Consider the following 21,568-nt stretch of genomic DNA (forward strand, 5'->3'; position numbering starts at 1 on the left):
TGAAAAAGAAGGGCTACTTTTTTTGAACATAATATAAACTTATTCATGTTTCATGCATAGAAGTCTATGAAAGGACTTTTTCAATCAGTTTATCAAAGAAACACATTTATCTTTTGGTTACAATTGAGACCAATAAAAAAAAAAGCTTTAAAATTACAAGTTCTATGAATCACAAGCGGTAATAGAACTAAACGTGCGCTTAAAAAAAAAAAACACTTACATTTTTTCGATCAAAAATTCTCGGAAACCTAATTATTAATAATCGACGTACGTTAAAAATATACATACGGAGATGAGCCCGTATAAAATTTTGAAACTCAAAGTTTAATGCGCCTTAAATGGCAGATTACATTACTAAGTTGCTTAACATACTAAATTGTATACCTTCATGTTGGCACACAAGTTCACTAGTCTTTTTCGTGCTTGTGTAGCTTCTCAAACAAATTAACTACATGTTTGGTGTTTTCCCAATGACTTCGATCATGCCTAGTTGAGCATCAATCAGTTTCATTTTCTTCTCATTCATCTCTTTTTTCGATGACACGAGTTGCTGAATGGTTGTTGTCAGATTGTTAATAGCCTTTGTATTTGAAGTTATGCACTGGTGTAGACTATGCTCTTTGGTTAGTGAAGTGTTCGGTGAAGGACTCTCGTTCCGAACAGGGCTAGGAACTGAATTACCTAATGAAATGCGCAACAAGATTTGTATATTAATAGAGAAATTAATTTTTTTAAGGGGAGAATAAAATGACTTACCATATTTAGAGCGCCACATAGTATTGTATTTTTGCATTTTGAGTTTAAAGTTATGCTCCAGTGAAATTTCAATGCGTGCTAGATTTTGTTGAGTAGACATGCCTATAAAGTTAAACGATCGTTTACAAAAAATATTGTAAAGCATTATATTGCTTCGAGTTATAAAACAATAAGCTATACCCGGATTGCTTTCCTCATTTTTTATATGCTCTTTTTTGATATTTAGACATGGGATGGTAGCAACCTCATTATTTTGACGTCGCTGTACAATGACAGTACTCGGAACGTTTCTGCTTCGGAGACCAATCGAACCTGCAGTATTATTAAGCAATGTATAATAATAATAAAGCTACAAGTAAGTAAGAACCTACTTTGTATAATATATGGGGCTCCTGACATACTTTTTGGCGATTTGATGTAATTAAATTGTGTTTGCCAGACATCTTTGAATTGTCTGAATTTTTATAGTCAGAACTTAATTAGCAACTGAACATTATTATTCTCTGAACCTACAATTCGAAAATTGTAAAATAAATCTTATAAATTATTATACTTGATAGAATTTAAATAAATATTTGAATAAACCTTGTATGATGTAGTTTGCTCGTTTCATGATATGATTTTCTAGGGATCGCCTTTCCGGAGACTCTTGTATTCTTGTGTTTTGAACCACTTTCAGGTAGGAACATTCTATGAGATGTACCAACGATTTTCATGTAAAATTGGTAAAACTTGTCACTATTTGTAGTATTGATGAGTTCCGAATCTTCTGCGTGATTTCCAGTTTTATTGATAAATTTCACGTAATGTGCTTGCATGTCCTTGTACTTCATTTTCAAGTATGACCATCTCTAAATGAAGTAGACCAGTATAAAAACAGTAAAAGATATTTATCATCAAATGTTTGTACTAGAAGAAAATCTTACATCTTTGCACTGTTTAGAGGATTTGGTTTCACCATACAGTGACACTTCGAAGGCCACATCTAAATAATCATCATCTAAATAATCTAAAAGTATATATGTTTGATCGTCGGGCCAACGAGATGTTGTGGGATCAAGTCTAAAAATAAAAAAACAATCTTATTAACATCGAATGCACGTTTACACGGTGTAAATACATTTAAACCCTATAGAACTGTTTCGTACGCCGGTGTTTTTACGTAAATGCGATACTATATACATTACGTATGATGATTCGAATTTTAATATCGATTTCAATAGTATGTTAGGTTATAATCGTGAACAAAGCTATACGAAAATTTACGTTAATGCGAATGGCCAAGAAATCCCTTAAATTATCTGTAATACTATTTATCGGTGTTAACTCATGAAATTACTTACCCTTTATCAACGTGTTTTATCATTGTGGAGTCACTAGGTGAGGTATTTTCCATGATTTTTTGTTTGTTACTCTATTTGTTGCGGGTTACACGTGAAATTCGATGTACATCACGCGCGCAGAACAGAGAGTTCACAATAGCTATGTTCGCGTTTTCGCGAAAGGCTTCGTTTACCATGAGTGCAAGGGAGACGGTGACTTCATCTTATCTTCTTCGCATGATAAATGATCACGTGACTTTAATGAGGAAGTATCAAAAAATTGATCAACAGAGGGCAGCATGGCGCTCGGCTTGCATGACGTACCTATAGCCTATACCTATATACATGTACGACTGTACAGTGTAGCCTACAGTGTAGCTGTACATACATGTATATAGGTATAGACTATAAGTACGTCATGCAAGCCAAGCGCCATGCTGCCCTTTGGTGATCAATTTTTTGATACTTTCGAACTGACTTAACTAACCGAGCCTCTCGTAAACACAGCCAATACAAGTATAAAGCATAACGTGCAAAAACAATTTGTAAACCACCTACAATACACGTAGTATACCCACTACCCAGTGCTTTGTTCACGATTTCTCTGTCTCACTCACTCTTTTAGTTGATGTAAAAAATAACTTGAATTTTTGTTTTTTAGTAAGAAAAAACAACAGTAGAAACATATACATAATAGAAAATCTTCTGTTTACACGCTGGTATTTCAATTTTCATCTGGCCTATACCCGTTTACAATTTATTTATGAAGTAAATTTTCAAAATCGTTTTGAGATTTTGTAAAAAAGTATTAAATTTTTTTTACTAATTTTATCATAATCTACAAGTTCAGTAACATATAATATCAAAAAGTTACTCTAGAGCACAGTATAAATACTAAGGTTCAGAGTATTTTCTATCGGCTTATACATATGTATATGTACACCACCCGGGCGGCCAGAAAGGCTACCGTTATTAGGTATGTTCATTTATCCACCTCGGAACGCTTGGAGCACTTTGAGGTTTCCGAGCGATCTATAATTGAACATGCGTTCCTTGTTGGAGCGCTCGGAAACGAACGTACTGATATTTCTCTCGCACTAGTACATTCACAATAGCAGTGGTCTGTGTTTGCGTTTGCGGTAACCAAAAGTGCTTGCAGCATTTACGGATAACACTCAACATTTCAATCGATATATGCGAATTAACTCTCTATTTATACGTTTGAAGAAAAGACGAGGCGCACGTGGTGTTTGAAAAAAAGACTTGATGGTGCACGTTGTCACGAAATCTGGTTTCTAGGCACCATATACTTTTTCTTCTTTCATTCTGCAACGCTGCTCACAGTTTCGTAGTTGACAGATTCAACAAAGTTGTTTCCGAGGTAAGTATAATTTCAATTTTACCAAAATCTTCATAAATGCAAAACGTTATACACGCATACAGCAGCCCACTAAACTTGTCTAATGCGTGATTTTCAATTTGTTTTTTTTTTTCAATCACATTTTTACGTGGATTTGGTGTAAATAGATCCAGGGCTAATTTTAATTTATAGAACATAGCGCAATACAATAAAAATTTATTAAACGTGGATTTTCTATGCATTAAATTGTCAAATTTGTCCCACATTAGTTACAGTTCTTAGAGAATATATACATGGAGGAAGCATTGTATGCTCCGGCCGCGAGACGAGATGAGAGAGACAAAAGACAAATAGCAGTACAACCTTTCTCTCTCTTACACGCCTCTGATTGGTTGGCCCCCTTCCGTATATATAGGTATAGTCGTATCCACGAGTGGCGGTCGTGGGGGAACAGAGCAGATATATGTAACCTAAGCTTTGATGAAAAAGAACTTATACATTACCAGAGAATATAGAATATATCCTCTTTAAGTATAGAAGGCCAAAGCGGAATTCCGAGCAATACACACTAAAACAATAATCTTCCATTACAACATAATTAAAACAACAAAATTTAAATAAAAATTTCCAATTTTAATTAAAGCCCTCATACCTGGTTAAACAGTTCATGTATGGCTAATGACTCAGTTGGAATGTTTGTCTTCGATAGCTGAGCGGTCAAGAATGCTCGGTTAGCTTTTGCGCTCAGGGCTTCGAATCTGACCTATGGTTTTTTTTTTTTTTTCAGGTATACATTTTCATAATACTTGTTTTATTACGTTTCGTTTGTTTATAATTTTTATGTATTTTTATAAATAAATTTATTTTATAAGATTTCACACTTTAATAATAAGATTTAAAAAACTACTCTTGGCTGATGCCAGTAAAATACTAATGCAAAAATGTGTAAATACTTTTTGTATATTATTATTATTACAAGTGTAAATATCATTTGTTTAATTATTTACTGCATTGATCGATACGGATTAATTGGGGTTCTAATATCTAATATGCCCTTTATCCTGCATGTATCCTATCCTAATGAAAAATACTGCCACCTTCCCGTCGGTTTCCATTGAGTAATGCCAATAAAAAATAAATTATACGACGTATTGTAATAGTATAATATTGAATTTATGCTCGCATTAGTATTTTGTTGGCATTAGCCAAGAGTAGTTTTTTAAATCTTATTATTAAAGTGTGAAATCTTATAAAATAAATTTATTTATAAAAATACATAAAAATTATAAACAAACGAAACGTAATAAAACAAGTATTATGAAAATGTATACCTGAAAAAAAAAAAAAAAAAACCATAGGTCAGATTCGAAGCCCTGAGCGCAAAAGCTAACCGAGCATTCTTGACCGCTCAGCTATCAAAGACAAACATTCCAACTGAGTCATTAGCCATACATATACTGTTTAACCAGGTATGAGGGCTTTAATTAAAATTGGAAATTTTTATTTAAATTTTGTTCTTTTAATTATGTTGTAATGAAAGATTATTGTTTTAGTGTGTATTGCTCGGAATTTCGCTTTGGCCTTCTATACTTAAAGAGGATATATTCTATATTCTCTGGTAATGTATAAGTTCTTTTTTATCAAAGCTTAGGTTACATATATCTGCTCTGTTCCCCCACGACCGCCACTCGTGGATACGACTATACCTATATATACGGAAGGGGGCCAACCAATCAGAGGCGTGTAAGAGAGAGAAAGGTTGTACTGCTATTTGTCTTTTGTCTCTCTCATCTCGTCTCGCGGCCGGAGCATACAATGCTTCCTCCATGTATATATTCTCTAAGGTTACAGTTATACGAGAATATGATGGAGAGAATGGAGGATGTTGACATTGGAAATGTTGACGTTGATAACAACGAGGAAGTAGAGGATCGAGTAGCACCAAGGTTTAATGCAATAAAAAAACAATATCTGAGGGATACAAGTAACCCATTTGCAATCGGCGACAACTTATTTCAGAAGTTATATAGAATGCCTCCACGTGTCGCCATTACTCTTATAATACTACTGGAACCCCATCTCCAAGAAACAGATAGAAGTGTTCCCATTTTTCAACAAGTTCTTAGTGTTGTTCGGTTCATAGCTGCGGGTTCTTATCAGCAGGCAGTATCAGAAGAGAATTTGCATCCCATGTCTCAAGCTACTTTCAGCAAATGTTTGCATAATAATTGCTTTGCATAATGTAGTTAATAATTTTTTTTGTTTTAAAAATTTTTCGTATAGTTTTCAGGAAAGGCTAGGATTTCCTGATGTCATTGGTGCACTTGATTGTACTTTGATAAGAATTATGAGACCTCACAGTAACGAAGAAGCATATATAGATCACCGACGTAATCATTCTTTGAATGTTCAAGTTGTAAGACTTATTCATTATTCGTTTGACATTTAGTTATTCTGCTCGACGCTATGATATTTTGTATGGGTTGCTGTTTTAGGTGTGTGACACAAATTACAACATAATGAATCTTAGAATCACCAGTGGATCTACACACGATGCTTTTGTTTGGAAATACTCCACTATACGCGCTCATATGGACAACCTCAGAAGTAATAGGGACATAGTAGAACATGAGGGGAAGTATTTTGTAATAGGTGTGTAAAATGAAAAATACATGCTTGTTCTTAATCATAAAACTCTTGCATCCAATATAATCTTGAGACAAATATTTAAAATATTGTTGATAACTAGTTATAATACATAATTCTGTTCCATTAAAAGGTGATGATGGGTACACGCCTTCAAGCGTCCTACTCACTGTTGTACAGGGTGCCAACCGAGGAACTCCGGAGTTTGAATTTTCGCAGAGCCTTCGGGCGACACGATGTGTTGTTGAGCAAACAATAGGGGTTTGGAAACAGATCTGCAGGTGTGTCAACAAAGAACAAGTTATGCACTATCAACCTCGATTTGCAGCCAATATTATCAAAGCTGCCGGTGTTTTTTATAATTTTCTACGACACGAAGGGTGATATCTGAATGAATTAAAAAAAATAACTAAAAAGAAATTTACAACATATTTAAAAAGAATAATTTTTAATTGGTAGGCTTGCAGTTCAAGTAGCTCCCCATCGTGATGAGGAGATTTTTTATGAACCCATAAGAAACAACGAATATCGTGTTGGCCTGCGTGAAAGACGTCAAATTATAGAGAGATATTTCATGTAAATAATGTTTGACACGCTAGAGTTGTCATTGGAAAAATACCAAACATGTAGTTAATTTGTTTGAGAAGCTACAAAAGCACGAAAAAGACTAGTGAACTTCTGTGCCAACATGAAGGTATACAATTTAGTATGTTAAGCAACTTAGTTATGTAATCTGCCATTTAAGGCGCATTAAACTTTGAGTTAGTAGTGCGGTAAATAGGAAATATTACATGTCCCATGGCATTTTTTAGATAGGGGACGACGAACAAGTCTCTCTAGTATTGGTAGTAACGTCAGTGAGGGGGCAGCTCCGTCTTTAGCAACTAGTCGTAAAAGGAGCTCGCCTCTATAGAAAATGATGGTGCGGAGATAAGAGTAAAGCGGAATGAGGAGATTAAGCAAGTTCAATCTACAACAAGCGAGCTGGAAAAGACGCTCAAAGCTATAAGCGAGAGGTATGGAAACACTGCAAATGCCGTCAAGATGACATCAAGGATGCGCTAAAACACCTAAGATCAGCTGAAGTGAATAGAAAAATTGTCCTTGCTAAAGAAGAGAGCTATACCAAATGGTGGAAGGAGTGTTTTAAATCCTTGCAAAATTCCATCTATATTGATTACATGTATAAATATACTTTTAACATATAAATTGCGGAAAAAGGCTGTTACCCTCAGTGCAACCCGTGCTCAAAGTTCTCTCCTTAAACTATATGTCATTACAAGTAAAATGAGTCCAGTGTGCATTGAAATTACCCGAAGTCTCTTTCTCTGAAGTTCCCCCCTTACCCCGTCCCCCTCACCTACTGTTCTCTACACACTTCCCCTCCCCCCACTATATATGCATATCTGCCAACCGTGCCGTGTTACTCTTCTGCACACCTTTGTCCACCATTCCCCCTCACACTCCTAAGCAATTAATTTTTAAACAAATTTTAATTTTATTTCCTCACAATAATTTTTCTTTAACTTAAAAATTTTTCTTTAATTCAAATTCTTAAAAAAAAAAAAAAAAAAAAAACCACTTTATACTTCAGAGATTTAAACCCTCGACCTCCTGCATATGAGTCCAGTACCTTACCCAATCTGCTACGAGCGCTACCGACTATAGAAACTCGGTTTCTTGTACTTATCGTGTGGTTCGTAACAATAATATTCCGTTTTTATATGCATTCACTAATAATACGTTCAATTCATTATAAATTATGTATTTGTTTTCTAAATAATACATCTGAAAAAAAAAAAAAAAAGTACTGAAATTAAATATGAAAGAAAAAGAAATGAGATATGAAAAAATGGAATATGAAAAAAAATAATAATGAAATGAAATATGAAAAAAAAAAACAAGAAATGACAAAAACAAAAAAAGGGAATAAAAAATATAAGATTAAATAGAAAAAAAAACAAAGAAAAGAAATAAAGAAAATTCAAAAAAATTTATAAATAGAAAAATAAAAAAAATGAAATAAAGGAAATGCAAAAAAATTAAAATAAATAGAAAAAAAAAAAAAATTAAATAAAGGAAATACAAAAAAATTAAAATAAATAGAAAAATAAAAAAAAATGAAATAAAGGAAATACAAAAAATTAAAAAAAATTAAAAAGTAATGAAATGAGATATGAAAAAAAAAAAAAAATGAAATACGAAAAAAAAAAAACAAAAAAAAGGAAATTAAATGAAATAAAATTAAACAAGAAATAAAAACAAAAAATTAAATAAATGAAAATAATATGAAGGGAATTAAAACAACAAACCAGGGGGGATAAATGGGTCGTGAGACCCACGGTAAGAACAAAGATCTTTAAACATGACATGAGTATAAAAACACAATTTCTCAGGTAACAAGGGGGTCGCCAGACCCGTAGGAAGAACGAAGCTCTATAAACTTTAGTACTGCATTCATGTAGTTCACTAAACAAAAACTTCAAAAACGAGTAAAAAATAAAAAATAAAAATAGTTCAGTACTCACGATGGTTGAACCTTGTGAGTACTGTATTTATGCACGACGTTCTCACGAATTTCAACCATCGTGAGTACTGACCTATTTTTTTTTTTTTTTTTTTTTTATTCGTTTTTTAAGTTTTTGTTTAGTGAACTACATGAATGCAGTACTAACGTTTATAGAGCTTCGTTCTTCCTACGGGTCTGGCGACCCCCTTGTTACCTGAGAAATTGTGTTTTTACACTCATGTCATGTTTAAAGAACTTCGTTCTTACCGTGGATCCCACGACCCATTTATACCCCTGGTTAGTTGTTTTGATTCCCCTTATATTATATTTATTTATTTAATTTTTTGTTTTCATTTCTTGTTTAATTTTATTTCATTTCATTTCCTTTTTTTCATTTCTTTTTTTTCATATTTCATTTTTTTTTTTTTTTTCATATTTCATTTCATTACTTATTTTTTTTTTTCATTTTTTTGTATTTCCTTTATTTCATTTTTTTTATACTTCTATTCATTTTCATTGTCTTGTATTTCCTTTATTTCATTCCTTTGTTTATTTTTCTATTTAATCTTATATTTTTTATTCCTTTTTGTTGAGTATCGGAGCGGAAGTGTGTTTCTATGTTAAGTAAATAAGGCATTTATATTTAACACTCTTAAAAGTATTTATTGAATAGAAACACCAAATTAACAATATTGATACAAACACTTTACTATTCTGAGGTAAAGATTCGGAATAATCGGAACGAGAAGTAATAGAAGTAATTGAATTATAAAGAACGGCAGTAAATTGATCGTTCAAGTGCGCGTGTAAAACTTTGAAAAAGAGCCGTAAGTGTGTGCTCATGCAAAGGTGCGTGCACCTTGTTCAAAGACCGAGTACAAACTGGCTATTACATCGCGCAGCTACATCTAAAGAGCAAGCCGCGGCTTACTTAACACAGCTATTGACTAACTAAAGAAACGCGGCGCACTGCGATTTGTTGACTTGAAACTCGGCGTACTAGTGACTGATTGGTAGATTTAATCAAGCGCGTAAACTTGAATCTTAGGACCTCAATATTGAACACCTTTTTTTGTTTTTGTCATTTCTCGTTTTTTTTTTCATATTTCATTTTATTATTTTTTAATATTACATTTTATTTGTTCATACTTCATTTCATTTTATTACTTTTTTTTTCATACTTCATTTTTTCATATTTCACTTTTTTTTTCATAATTAATTTCATGACTTTTTTTTTTTTTTTCAGATGTATTATTTAGAAAACAAATACATAATTTATTATGAATTGAATGTATTATCAGTGAATGCATATAAAAATGGAATATTATAGTTATGAACCACACGATAAGTACAAGAAACCGAGTTTCTATAGTCGGTAGCGCTCGTAGCAAAGTAGGTAAGGTACTGGACTCATATGCAGGAGGTCGAGGGTTCAAATCTCTGAAGTGGAAAGTGTTTTTTTTTTTTTTTTTTAAGAATTGTAAAAGAAAAAATTTCTAAGTTAAAGAAAAATTATTGTGAGGAAATAAAATTAAAATTTGTTTCAAAATTAATTGCTTGGGAGTGTGAGGGGGAATGGTGGACAAAGGTGTGCAGAAGAGTAACACGACACGGTTGGCAGATATACATATATAGTGGGGGGAGAGGAAGTGTGTAGAGAACAGTAGGTGAGGGGGACGGGGTAAGGGGGGACACTTGAGAGAAAGAGACTTCGGGTAAACCACTTCCGTTTCAAAAAATCTGTTGGTTTTAAAATTCCAGCCCCCCGAGTACGCGACATAAAGAACTTCGTTCTAAAAATTTTTTTTATTAAAACGGAGGATTAAAACTGGATATTTTTTGAGAATTTTTTTATATACTGTATTTTATCAGATATAAATACGGATTATGCTGTAAATTTAATCATGTATACTCGATGTTTGAAATATTTGTACAGCTTTCGCTAATGATATTTGTTAAGTTAAGTATGATACCTGCGAATAATGGAAGTAACATCCTCTCACAGAATCTTTGCCAAAATAAGTCCTCATTGACTTCATTAATGCTTTTTCGTAATCGCTCATGATTTTTAAGGGCTTGAAAGAAAAGTTGGAAAAGTTTTTGTAATGAACTTCCATACAGCACAGTATGCCTTACAAGTTTTTGGCTCATTAAAACAAAAGCACAATGAACAACCTATAATTTATAAAATGTTAGTTATAAAATGTGACAATTGGTTTTATTCCGTAATTAGCTTGCTAGTATAACAAATAACAGAGTGCAGAGGAAAAGTTTATAGTCCTACCAATAGATTAATTTTGGAATTTTTATTTACTTATTTGATCCCACTATTGTGGCAAATACTCCATTGGATTTTTCTAATGCACTCTAGTTATCTCGGAATAACTACTCGCGATTGAGAATGCGATGGAGCAAATAAAAAGTCCGGATTAAGTTTTTATCTAATCAAGCCTTTGTGTGCCCGATAAATAAAACAATATATTGCTTATGAACAGTGTTAAGTAAGTGCGACACAAGCAAGTGAAGGGACCTTGTATCAAAGTGGCAGGCAAAGTTGGTGGCTGGTTCTAGTAGCGGCACTGGCTCCTCAATGAAAGTAATTGAAACAAACAACAAGAGGAAATGCAAATATCAAAAGAATGAATGCAATTATGGCTTACTCCCAGATTCAGGGCTCTCTTAAACGGTACAGAAAAAATCCTGAAAAAAGAAGAGCAAGTAAAAATTTCCACCACAAACAAATATAATCTTACAAAGAACTGTAACAAACTACATTTAGTGAATACAAAAAAAAAACTTTGAGAAGATTGGCGTTTAAAATATGACAAACACGTGCCTACGCCGATCAGGATAGAACAGTCGCCCTTAGTTAATCTATTTCATTCGCTTAGCAAGGAAATTGGTTAGTCTGGATCACCAAAACAAATGATGATGAACAAAAGATCGATAAAATTAGAGTAGGAGGCATCCTGATTCAAAATAATCTCTAATCAAAAGTTATGGAACAGAAAGGATTAAAGAATATGGAAGGTATCTGCAAGTCCCCAGCTGAGGCTAACTTATTAATTGAAAGCAACCTTATAATCTCACGATTAAACGTACAAGTGTTTACAACTAAATTTAAACAATCAAGAAAAGGTATGATCAAGTTTATCCTAGTTGAATATACAGAACAACAACTAGCAAAAGAAGTAGAATTTGATATAAAAATTGTGCTAAAGGTCTAATAGGAGGAACAGATAACCCAATGCCGCTCCAGAAGATAAGCGAATCTCCAATGAAATGGTACTTCTGACTTTTGAACGGCGTAACTTACCCATTAAAATTATATACAATGGTGCTTATGTAATGCTTAAATCTTACTTCACCAAGGCACTAAAATGCTTCAACAATTTAAAGTTTTGCCACGTCGCGTCCAAGTCCAACCCTAACCCAGAAATGGCAGCCAAAAAACTCTATGGATAATGTGCGGCAAAACTAAACATGAGTGCATCGATGCTCCCAAGCGTGCCAACTGCAAGGGTGATCACAAGAGTATCGACTCTGGTTGTCCAGTCTGGCAAAATCACGATAACATCAATGTAATTATGATATATGACGAGCAGTCTCTAATGGAAGCCAAAATTGAAGCATTCGGAGAGCAAAAAAAAACACCAAGAATAAACAGAGCCAACTCTCTGGAACTTAAAGTAGTAAAAAATAATACTCTACTCAACAACTGCATCAGAAAATACAAGGAAGTAACAAAAAAATAAAGTACATCAATAGGACCCCTAATGCGGCAAGACGAATAATTCAGTTCTCACAATAATTTTTATATCTGCTACCTCCTCTGTTTCTTTTTATACTTAACATATGTTGTAATTATCATAGAAAGATATCTGAAGTCCAAAGACTGTTACAAGATTACAGGTATTGCATTAATTAAATTCCACAAATATTATGATATTGAAGAAAAAGGAGCAGTCTTTTTTGTTACAAATGATATAGTTTTCGATGTTTTAGATTGTAGCCTGACCTCTGACAGCCTAGAAATGGGATCAATTAAAATAGAAACTGGTGGAGGAGTACATGTATTAGAGGAGCTATGTACTGCTTCTTTCTATAGATCTCCGGAGCAGGGTAGTTTTTAACTGCACTGCATAATTTAACTAGAATAATTTTTTTCGTTTCAGATCAAAACATGTACTTTAGTAACATGGATAGAAAGGGGAGCCCGTTGTATGATAGAATCACCTGGCTTATTAGCGTTGATCCAAGGAAAAAAGATCATGATCTCGTTCTTATGGAACACCTAATCTGCAGCCTCTTAGGTTTGACCCGTCCGGTACAGGGGGATACTGAGCTAAAAGACAAAGTGCTACGGACTATACTAGTGACAGGCAATTTTAGTCTCAAAGCTTCAGAAATTAACTCAAAAATTCTAGCAGATCTCAACAATAAAGCACAGACCAAGGATGGTCACTTTGAAGAATTCCAAGATTTGACAGATGCAGTACTTTTCTCTGTAGCCTCAGAGTTCAACCAACTACTAGAAAATGCTAAAGTTCTAGTAGATAGAGATTTATTACTGACTAACTTTTTACAATTAGCAAAGCTATTATCAGAGCTCTTTTATCAACTTAACCAGACAAGGAGGGTCTCCTAAAATGGTTATTTTTATAGAAAGATTTAGAGGGCCTTAAATAAAGTGCAGTGTACTTCACTAATTTTTTTAGTGATTATTTAAAGAGTATTATTGACAGTACTCGTGCAATGGTAAAAAATGCCTGGCTGGTATAGTCGCACAATTAGAAGGAAGGCTTTACTGTTTGATTTTCTGGGGTCGATTAACTATTTTTCTGCTATTACAGACAACGTAGGCGGGAGGTGTCCAGGAGCTTAGCTTTGATGTTTATTAACGTCTATAAACATTGGGTCTGAGTACAGGCAATACACCGAGCCGTTCTGGGCTAAGTTTTCCCAAGGCGTTTTCCTTCTGCCTACATGTACCTTCGTGTCCTGGCGACTGCGGAATGATGACTCTAGATTTAAGCGTTAGTCACTTCCATCCCACTACCTTCACAATCCTAAGAGCGAAGTGTTCAGAGTAGTGTCCTTAGTAGAATCCGGAAGTATAGCGAAGTGAAGCTCAATCGTAATGAATTAAACATGTTCAAAGATATACATTCTTATTCTTATAACATTATTCAGTAATCAGGCTATAAAGAAGATAAATCAATTGGGAGGGCATAACTACTTGAAAGGGCAGATTTTATTGCTGTAATCAAAAAAATTTCAAAGTTTCTTATCAGTAGAGTAAAATATGGTATTATCACTATTCTTTATACTACCAACCACATTATGCTTTTTGTCTATTATGGTTAGTAATTGACTAACCCCTTTTATGTCAGGTACAACATTAAATGTGGCGTCAACAAATATGTCATTTTGATTATCAAACTGGTTGAAAAGATCATGATCTACTAATATCTAATGGTCATTATTTGTATCCGATGAAACTAGATGTGCAGATAATTTTGCTTCTTTGTCCTACGTCTTCATCACTAATATTTCTGGATTTTTTTCAATGTCATTAGCAAATTCTTTTATTGATCCGTATCGGCATTTGGCAGACTCAATAGTTGCAACCTTTTTTCGAGCTCTTTGCATTGTTTTTTGCACTGACGCATAACCAATTTCACTGCCATATGCATTTTTACTGAAATAAACGCCATAAAATTCTTAACGAATAGAAAAACCATGCAAGAAAATTAAGAACGTTAAATAAAATTAAAAAAAACAAGAGCATATAAAATTCGTTTAAAGGAAAACGGTACCAATCTAAAAGTTGGATAAAAAAGGTACAAGTTTCGGCAGATTTCTTTAACATGTTTTTTCATGGATAAAAAACGAGAATAACTTTTTTTAGCCTATTATATTTTTTTGCTCTTACGGTGACTCGTCACTAAATGAAAGCACTGTAGAAAAACAAGATATTTAGATAAATGGCTTATGAACATGCCTTAAGTTTTTTTACTAAAATTCAAAGCCCTTTATGATGAAAATTCTTAAATCAAAGTAACTTGGAAACCTATTTTCTAACTTAGACTCTTATCGATGATTAAAATTCCATGTTGTAAGTTGCATGACAGTTTAGCAGAAGTACTGCAGTTGTTTATCAAAAAGCGAAAGCAGATATAGTAATATAATAACATAATGATATAAAGGTATTTAAGTATTATCATGAATTTTTATGAGATATTAAGTGGAAATAGTAGATATCTGTGAGAGTCATGAAAAGAAGAGCGCCTACGAGCAAGAACTCTACCTATCCATGTTTAGTCAAAAATCTTCATAGGCAATGAGAAGCGGTGTGGTAGTATCTAGACTCGTCTTGTAGGTATATAGTGAGCAGCCAATTTAATACAGAAATGATTGGTCCAAAAAACCGTAGGTGTGTGGGTCTCAAGATCAATAGTTAAAGTAAAACTAGTATGTTATCAAGCTTTTGGTATAATAGAGACTGAGAAAATTAGATTACACCTGATTTGAATAGGTCCTGAATAATCAGAAATCAAAATTGTAAAAATTTTAACATTATTACGTTTTCGAGCACGTGCTCGCATAGAATATAAATACAATACTATAATACTTATGTTGCACGCGATTCGTGTATTCTCAGTACTTCCATATTTGCTATGATATATGTATACATGTACGAATTATTAGTCCAGAACGAAACAAAAATTTTTACCACATTATACCAAAAGAAGGTACTTTCATCCCGTATAGTAGATACATGTATGAAATTTGTACTACTGCTCTTCTTTTCTCTCTCCCTAGTTCTCACTCTTCTCTCTCTCACCGATGGACTCTGCAGTCTGTATTTCCGACGGCATACGGCCGTTAAATCAGCATGAAGGAGCCAGCAGCTCATTTTCTTGGCTCGCTCGCTCGCTCGCTTGTTTCACGAGTTAACCCCCCATATACTACGCGCCTAAAGAAGTTTTACTTCAAAAGATTTTAGCCTTATATGTCCATGAAAATATTTGTTAAAGAGAGTGGCCAACTGGCACCTTTTAGAGCTCGGCAGAATGTCTATCTTTCTTAGCACTTGACCGATTTTTTATTACTTTTTGATCGCTTGAAAAAATCACTACCTTTTTTAGCACTGTTTTAAATTGATACATTTTCCTCCTAACCGACTAATATGTATTTATAATTATACCTCACCATTTATCAGTCATACTAAGTTACAAATAAGTTAAAAAAAGTGTATATATAACTTGCAGTGAATTTTTTTTTGTTGAAATAAAAATGAATGGCTGCCCAATAAATAAATTTATCACAAAAGCGACGAATGGCTGTTATATGATGAATGAATAGTCAATTATTATACACGTATTTTTATAATACTCTTTTTCTAAATTAGGCTATCTATTAAAAAAAATCTTAACTAATATTTATTAGTTTTTATCAATAGAAATTATAGTTGTACGCCTTATGAGAGTTTATTTAAAAATTAGCATTAAAATATTGAAATAATATCTTTGCCAGATCATCAAAAGCCACACGTACTGATCCCATACAATTTGCAGCTTTCATTTTAAGTTGTTCTCTTAAAATTCGTTTTTCTAATGATTGGTGAGTAATTTTTAAACATGTGTTTTTTTACTACCATATAGCTCTCAGGGTTGTGATCAGCATCGCATATAAATTTCGCTTTACACTTTTTCTTAATACAACCCTCACTGAAAAGAAACCATTTAATAAAATTAGATATTGCTTAAAAAAGAAGCTTTAAGTAAAATGTACCTATATTCGTTCTCGTACATGTATTCGTTCACTCTACTTTTATTTTTTATTTTCTTTACATTAAAAGTTTTTGATTTGAAAATAAAAAATATTAATGTAACTATAAGATACCTAAGAATATTTTAGTATTCACATGAAAACACATACACAGTGATGTTCCTAAAAAAAAAGAGTTCTTGCGCGAATATCATACAGCTAAGTTCACAAAGCTGTTGTTGTGATTTCAGTAAGAAAGTGTCTCTTGCACATCGCGAGAAAAGCAGTATAATACAAATTGTATGATTAGTGTACTCGTGTTTTTTACAAACTAGATCTATTACTTTTTCAGAAATTTAAGAAAAAGTGAGTGATTTCAGCATATATTTTGATAAATCAGGAGAGTAAGAATAGGGACATTCACCTAATCTCTTGAACAAATTTTTTGTTCGCTTCAGACGTCTGTCGTAAGATAGGGCTTCAATCAGCTTTGATCAAGCTGAAATTCCCAAAAGCTTTTGTTCTGATAATCTAAAAAACAAATTTAAAAGTATGTAAAAATTATTACGTATGAGGATAGTTAATGTGCACGCTCAATCACAAGATGGTAGCGGTAAAAGTAGAACATGTTAATCAGAAATATCGTACTTTGTTTTTTTCAAAGATACAACAAACATGATTGGTCAGGATCTACTCAAACTACTGCCACTTAGTAATTGAACTAGAACATTAAACATCCTTATCCTCCATACATTTTCAATCAAATAAATATCAATTTCTTACATTTTTTTACACGAAAAGGATATATTTTTTGAAAAAATCGCAATCCGTATAAGATCCTGTTTGAGAAGTAGGCATGACATAGGCTGGTAATACGTTTACTGATTTAATATAGCCTGGCTCGTAACTCGTTAACTATTAATTAATTAATATCGTACAATAGTAATAAAACAAGCTTATTTATAATTTTTAGTTAAAGTAAGAATATTGAAGTATGTTATACAATTAAAAAAAGGGATTCTATTTATTTTATGTTATTTTGTGTTGAAAATAATGAATAAAGTAAAATAAAGAGCAAAAATACTACCTGTGCATACTGTAAGCCTTGGTTCATATTAAGAATGGTGCTTTGCGAAACAGGGTAAGAGTTATGTGTTGTTACGCATTGAGGCACAAAGCTTGTGGGCTAGAGAAAAAAATTAATACTTTATGATACCAAAAAAAGGTTTTTTCCACAATCCATTGTAGTATAAACAATAAAGTAAATTTTACAGTATAAATTAATAAAGATACTAATTGATCAATAGTCAATCATTTAAATTAATAAAATTTTTGATAATATAACAAAAATTCTGACACCTTGGCAAAACGTAAGTTTCCTCCCATCATTGGTAGAGCTCTCTGGTTGGTAAAAGACATATATGACTTGTAGATGATTCGATTTGCCCTGACATATGGCTTGGTAACTTTTGAAAAGTTGATATTTCATGATAGTAGGAAAAAAACCAATCATTCTTTGAAGTAATTAAAAAAAAAAGCAAACTACACAAAAAAAAAAATAAAAATTTAAATTCTTTGTGATTCCCTCTTGTGATGAACCAACTTATGAGAAACAAAACTAAAGTATGCTTAAAAATTGCAAAGCTTGTGTCTGATTTGGCTATACACAAATAAGATGACAGTTAAGCAGTCTATAAGGATTGCCATACTACATTATAGCGTATACGTTGAGTAGTCTTTAATATGTAGCTGTCCTTCTACTTCTCACGCAGCTGCACGTAAGTTTTCATCTTTGGGAAGTTTATAATAAAAAAATGTTCCACTTAGCCTTCAAAGACTTGGGATTCAGTTAGATTATAACATTAATTGTAAAAAAATATTAAAAGTCACAAACGATTTCGAATGATTTTCTATCTCTTGCGTATTAAAAGTTAAAAATTCAAACATAATTTCGAAATTGTACCACGAGAACTCTCAAAATTTGGCTCATCATTAATAATAACAATCTTAAGTCTCATAGAAATTTTCAGGAATATTGGAGGAAACTTTTTTTTGCTTTACTACCTGATATCCTGATGTAATTCACTATTAATTAAATATCATTCTAGTACCAGAGTAAATTGGGGTACTTGTCCCACTGTTTGAGAAGTTGGCATGACATGAGCCGCTTGTGCATTCGATGGTCTGGTATACACTGGCACGTGACTTGTCAACTATTATTCGATTTATATTTTCAATAGGAATAAAACGAACTTATTTTCAATTTTTGTAAAGCAAGTAATCACATTTACGTATGTTAAAAATAAAAAATGAAGAGGTCATGATTTTTTGTGCGATGAAAGTAATTAAGCGATTTAAGTATAGCACAAAAATACTACCTGCGCAAATTGTGAAACTTGATTTATATTAAGAGTAGTGTTTTGTGGTACTGGTCGAAACTTCTGTGGAGTTACGCATGGCGGCATAAAGCTTGTGGGCTAGATAGGAATATTGATCCTTCATGATAATGATAAAACGTTTTTTTTCTATAATACATAAATGTTGAAGTAAATTTCAGAGTATTAATAAAAAACTGATTAATCAAGAAATAATGATTTAAATGAATAAATTTTGATGATCAACGAGAAATTATGGCACCTTGGCAAAACGAAAGATTCCTGCCATTGTTGCTAAAGCCTTCTGGGGGGCAAAGGAAAAATGACTTCTAGCTAATCCGACTTGCTCTGGCATATGACTTGGTAACTAATTTGTGAATTAATATTTAATGATAGTAGGAAAAAGACCAACAGCTTTTCAAGTTATTTAAAAAATATAATAAAACTAGACAAAAGAAAGAAAAAGTAATATTCTGTCTAATTCTCTCTCATAATGAACAAAACACTTACTAAAAATATAATGTAATTTAGCAGTGTCTATATAATATAAGAATCTGAACGCTATCGTCAAATTTAAGTATACACATTTGAGGTAGCAGCTAAGAACGTTCATAAGCTACATTAAAATATATACAACTTGGCTGAATTTTGGATATGTTTTATTTCACTATAAAAAAATTAAGTTAGAATTATTTTAGATTTTTTTACGACTTAGTTTTATATATATATATATATATATATATATATATATATATATATATATATATCAAAATTGAAGCTTTAACGTAGGCTCTTGTAACAATTTTTTAAAAGGTTATATTTTTTGACCCATTTATAAGATTTTCATTTTTTTGGGCTTAAATTGTTGGTATTTTAATACAAAACGAGCGTTATGTAAAAGAGCATTGTTTACCACGTGGTTGTGAGCTAAATAACAAAATACTGATTATTTTGAGGTTACTTAAACATAAACAACCACTCTCTCCCTCTCTCCTGTGTATGTATTATATATATAAATCACATCACCTGTATGCACGATATATATATATATATATATATCTTCCTAGGCAATGTTGTAATACCAACATTTTGTTGCTTACAAGTCTTCTCCCCTCCTCCCCGAAACGCATACCTTGCAACGAAGGTTGTGAACATCGTTAAGCAGTCTATAGGACTTGACATACTACATTACAGCGCATAAATAGGTTAAATGGTCTTTAATATACAGCTGTCCTTTTCCTTTTTACGCAGCTGTACTTTTTTCGTTTTTTGGTAGCTAATACTCAAAAACCATACCAGTAGGCCTTTGAAAACTTGCCCTTTGGTTTAATTTTAATGTTAGGTACAACATATTATTTTTTATATAAATCTACAAAGAAAAAAACCATAGATCACGGAATAAAGCTTTTTTATTCTTTGCGTGATTGTTCGAGACTGATCACACGGTTTTTGAGCGCAAAAAAAAAAATTTTGACTATTGAAAAATTTTCATTTGACATCTTAAGTAATGATAAAAAAATTAACTTGCTTAAATAAGATGAGATAAAAAAAATTCATTTTCAATGTAGTGCGAAGCACGCTTAGTCAGTTGTGATTGTAAAAAAATTTTTCGAATTACAAACGATTTTTTCAGAATTTGACTCCGATTCAGACACTTTTCTATCTCTCGTGTTAAAAACTTAAAATTAAAACAGTAATAACTCTGAAACTGTATCGCAAGAACTCTCCAAATTTCAGCTCATCATAAATAATGACAATCTTAAAATTTATAAAAAGTTTTAGGATATTGTGAAAAAGGTTTTTTGCTTTACTACTACCTTAAATAATTCACTACAAATTTTAAATCAATCTTGTACCTGTGAAAAGTATGGTACTTGTCCCACTGTTCGAGGAGTTGGCATGATATGAGCCGCTTGTACATTTGATGGTCTGATACACTCTGGCACACAGCTTGTTAACTATTATTAGATTAATATTTTACAACAGAAATAAAACAATCTCATTTTCAGCTTTTGAAAAAAAGTTACTACATCCAAGTACGTTATACATTAAAAATTTTGTGTTTCTAATAATGTCGTGTTTGATTGCGTTAAAAATAATGAACCAAGTAAAGTTAAACATGAAAATCCTACCTGGGCATACTGTGTAGCTTGATTCATATTGAGAGTAGTACTTTGTGGGTCAGGGTAAGCGCTCTGTAACGTTAGTGTACACGTAGTAGAAAAGATGAAATACAATTCACATTATGAATAAACTTTCAAAATCTGCTTTTGTGATAAAACTCGAAATTGAATTTCCCTTTTGATTAAATTTTCCGCAGTATTCGAAATGAAGGGAAAAAATAAAGAAAAATAAAATATAGGACTATGTCATGGTACAAAGAGCTTGAAAAAAACTTTACAATAAGCATATTAATTTTGAGAAAAAAGTTAAGTGACTCATACAATTTTTATTTACTTGATAAAAGTAAAGATAAATCAAACGTGAAAGTCACTAAATTACTTTTCCACGCAGTGTTTAAAAATAAGATTTTGTTATAGATGAATAATTAAAATTTAAAAAAATTACGGTACACTCTTGGTAATCACGTACTTGAAAAACCTGTGAAGAGAGAGCACCAGCTTGAGTAACATTTTGTCTATAGGTAATCCAGAAACTGCTCTATCAAACATGTCAGACTCCATGTTTCTTTACTTGAAATATTTAAAAAACAAAAAACATAAGAATGTTAGAATGTTCATCTAAAATAAAGTTCACGTTCAAGGACTGCAATAAAATTAGGTGTCGTACATAGACAAAACTTCAGTTAGTGGTAAATGAGGGTATT

This window comes from Copidosoma floridanum, unplaced genomic scaffold, assembly GCF_036245765.1.
Source record: "Copidosoma floridanum isolate Cflo_tuat_1 unplaced genomic scaffold, Cflo_Japanese_pri ptg000004l, whole genome shotgun sequence".
Taxonomy (NCBI): domain Eukaryota; kingdom Metazoa; phylum Arthropoda; class Insecta; order Hymenoptera; family Encyrtidae; genus Copidosoma; species Copidosoma floridanum.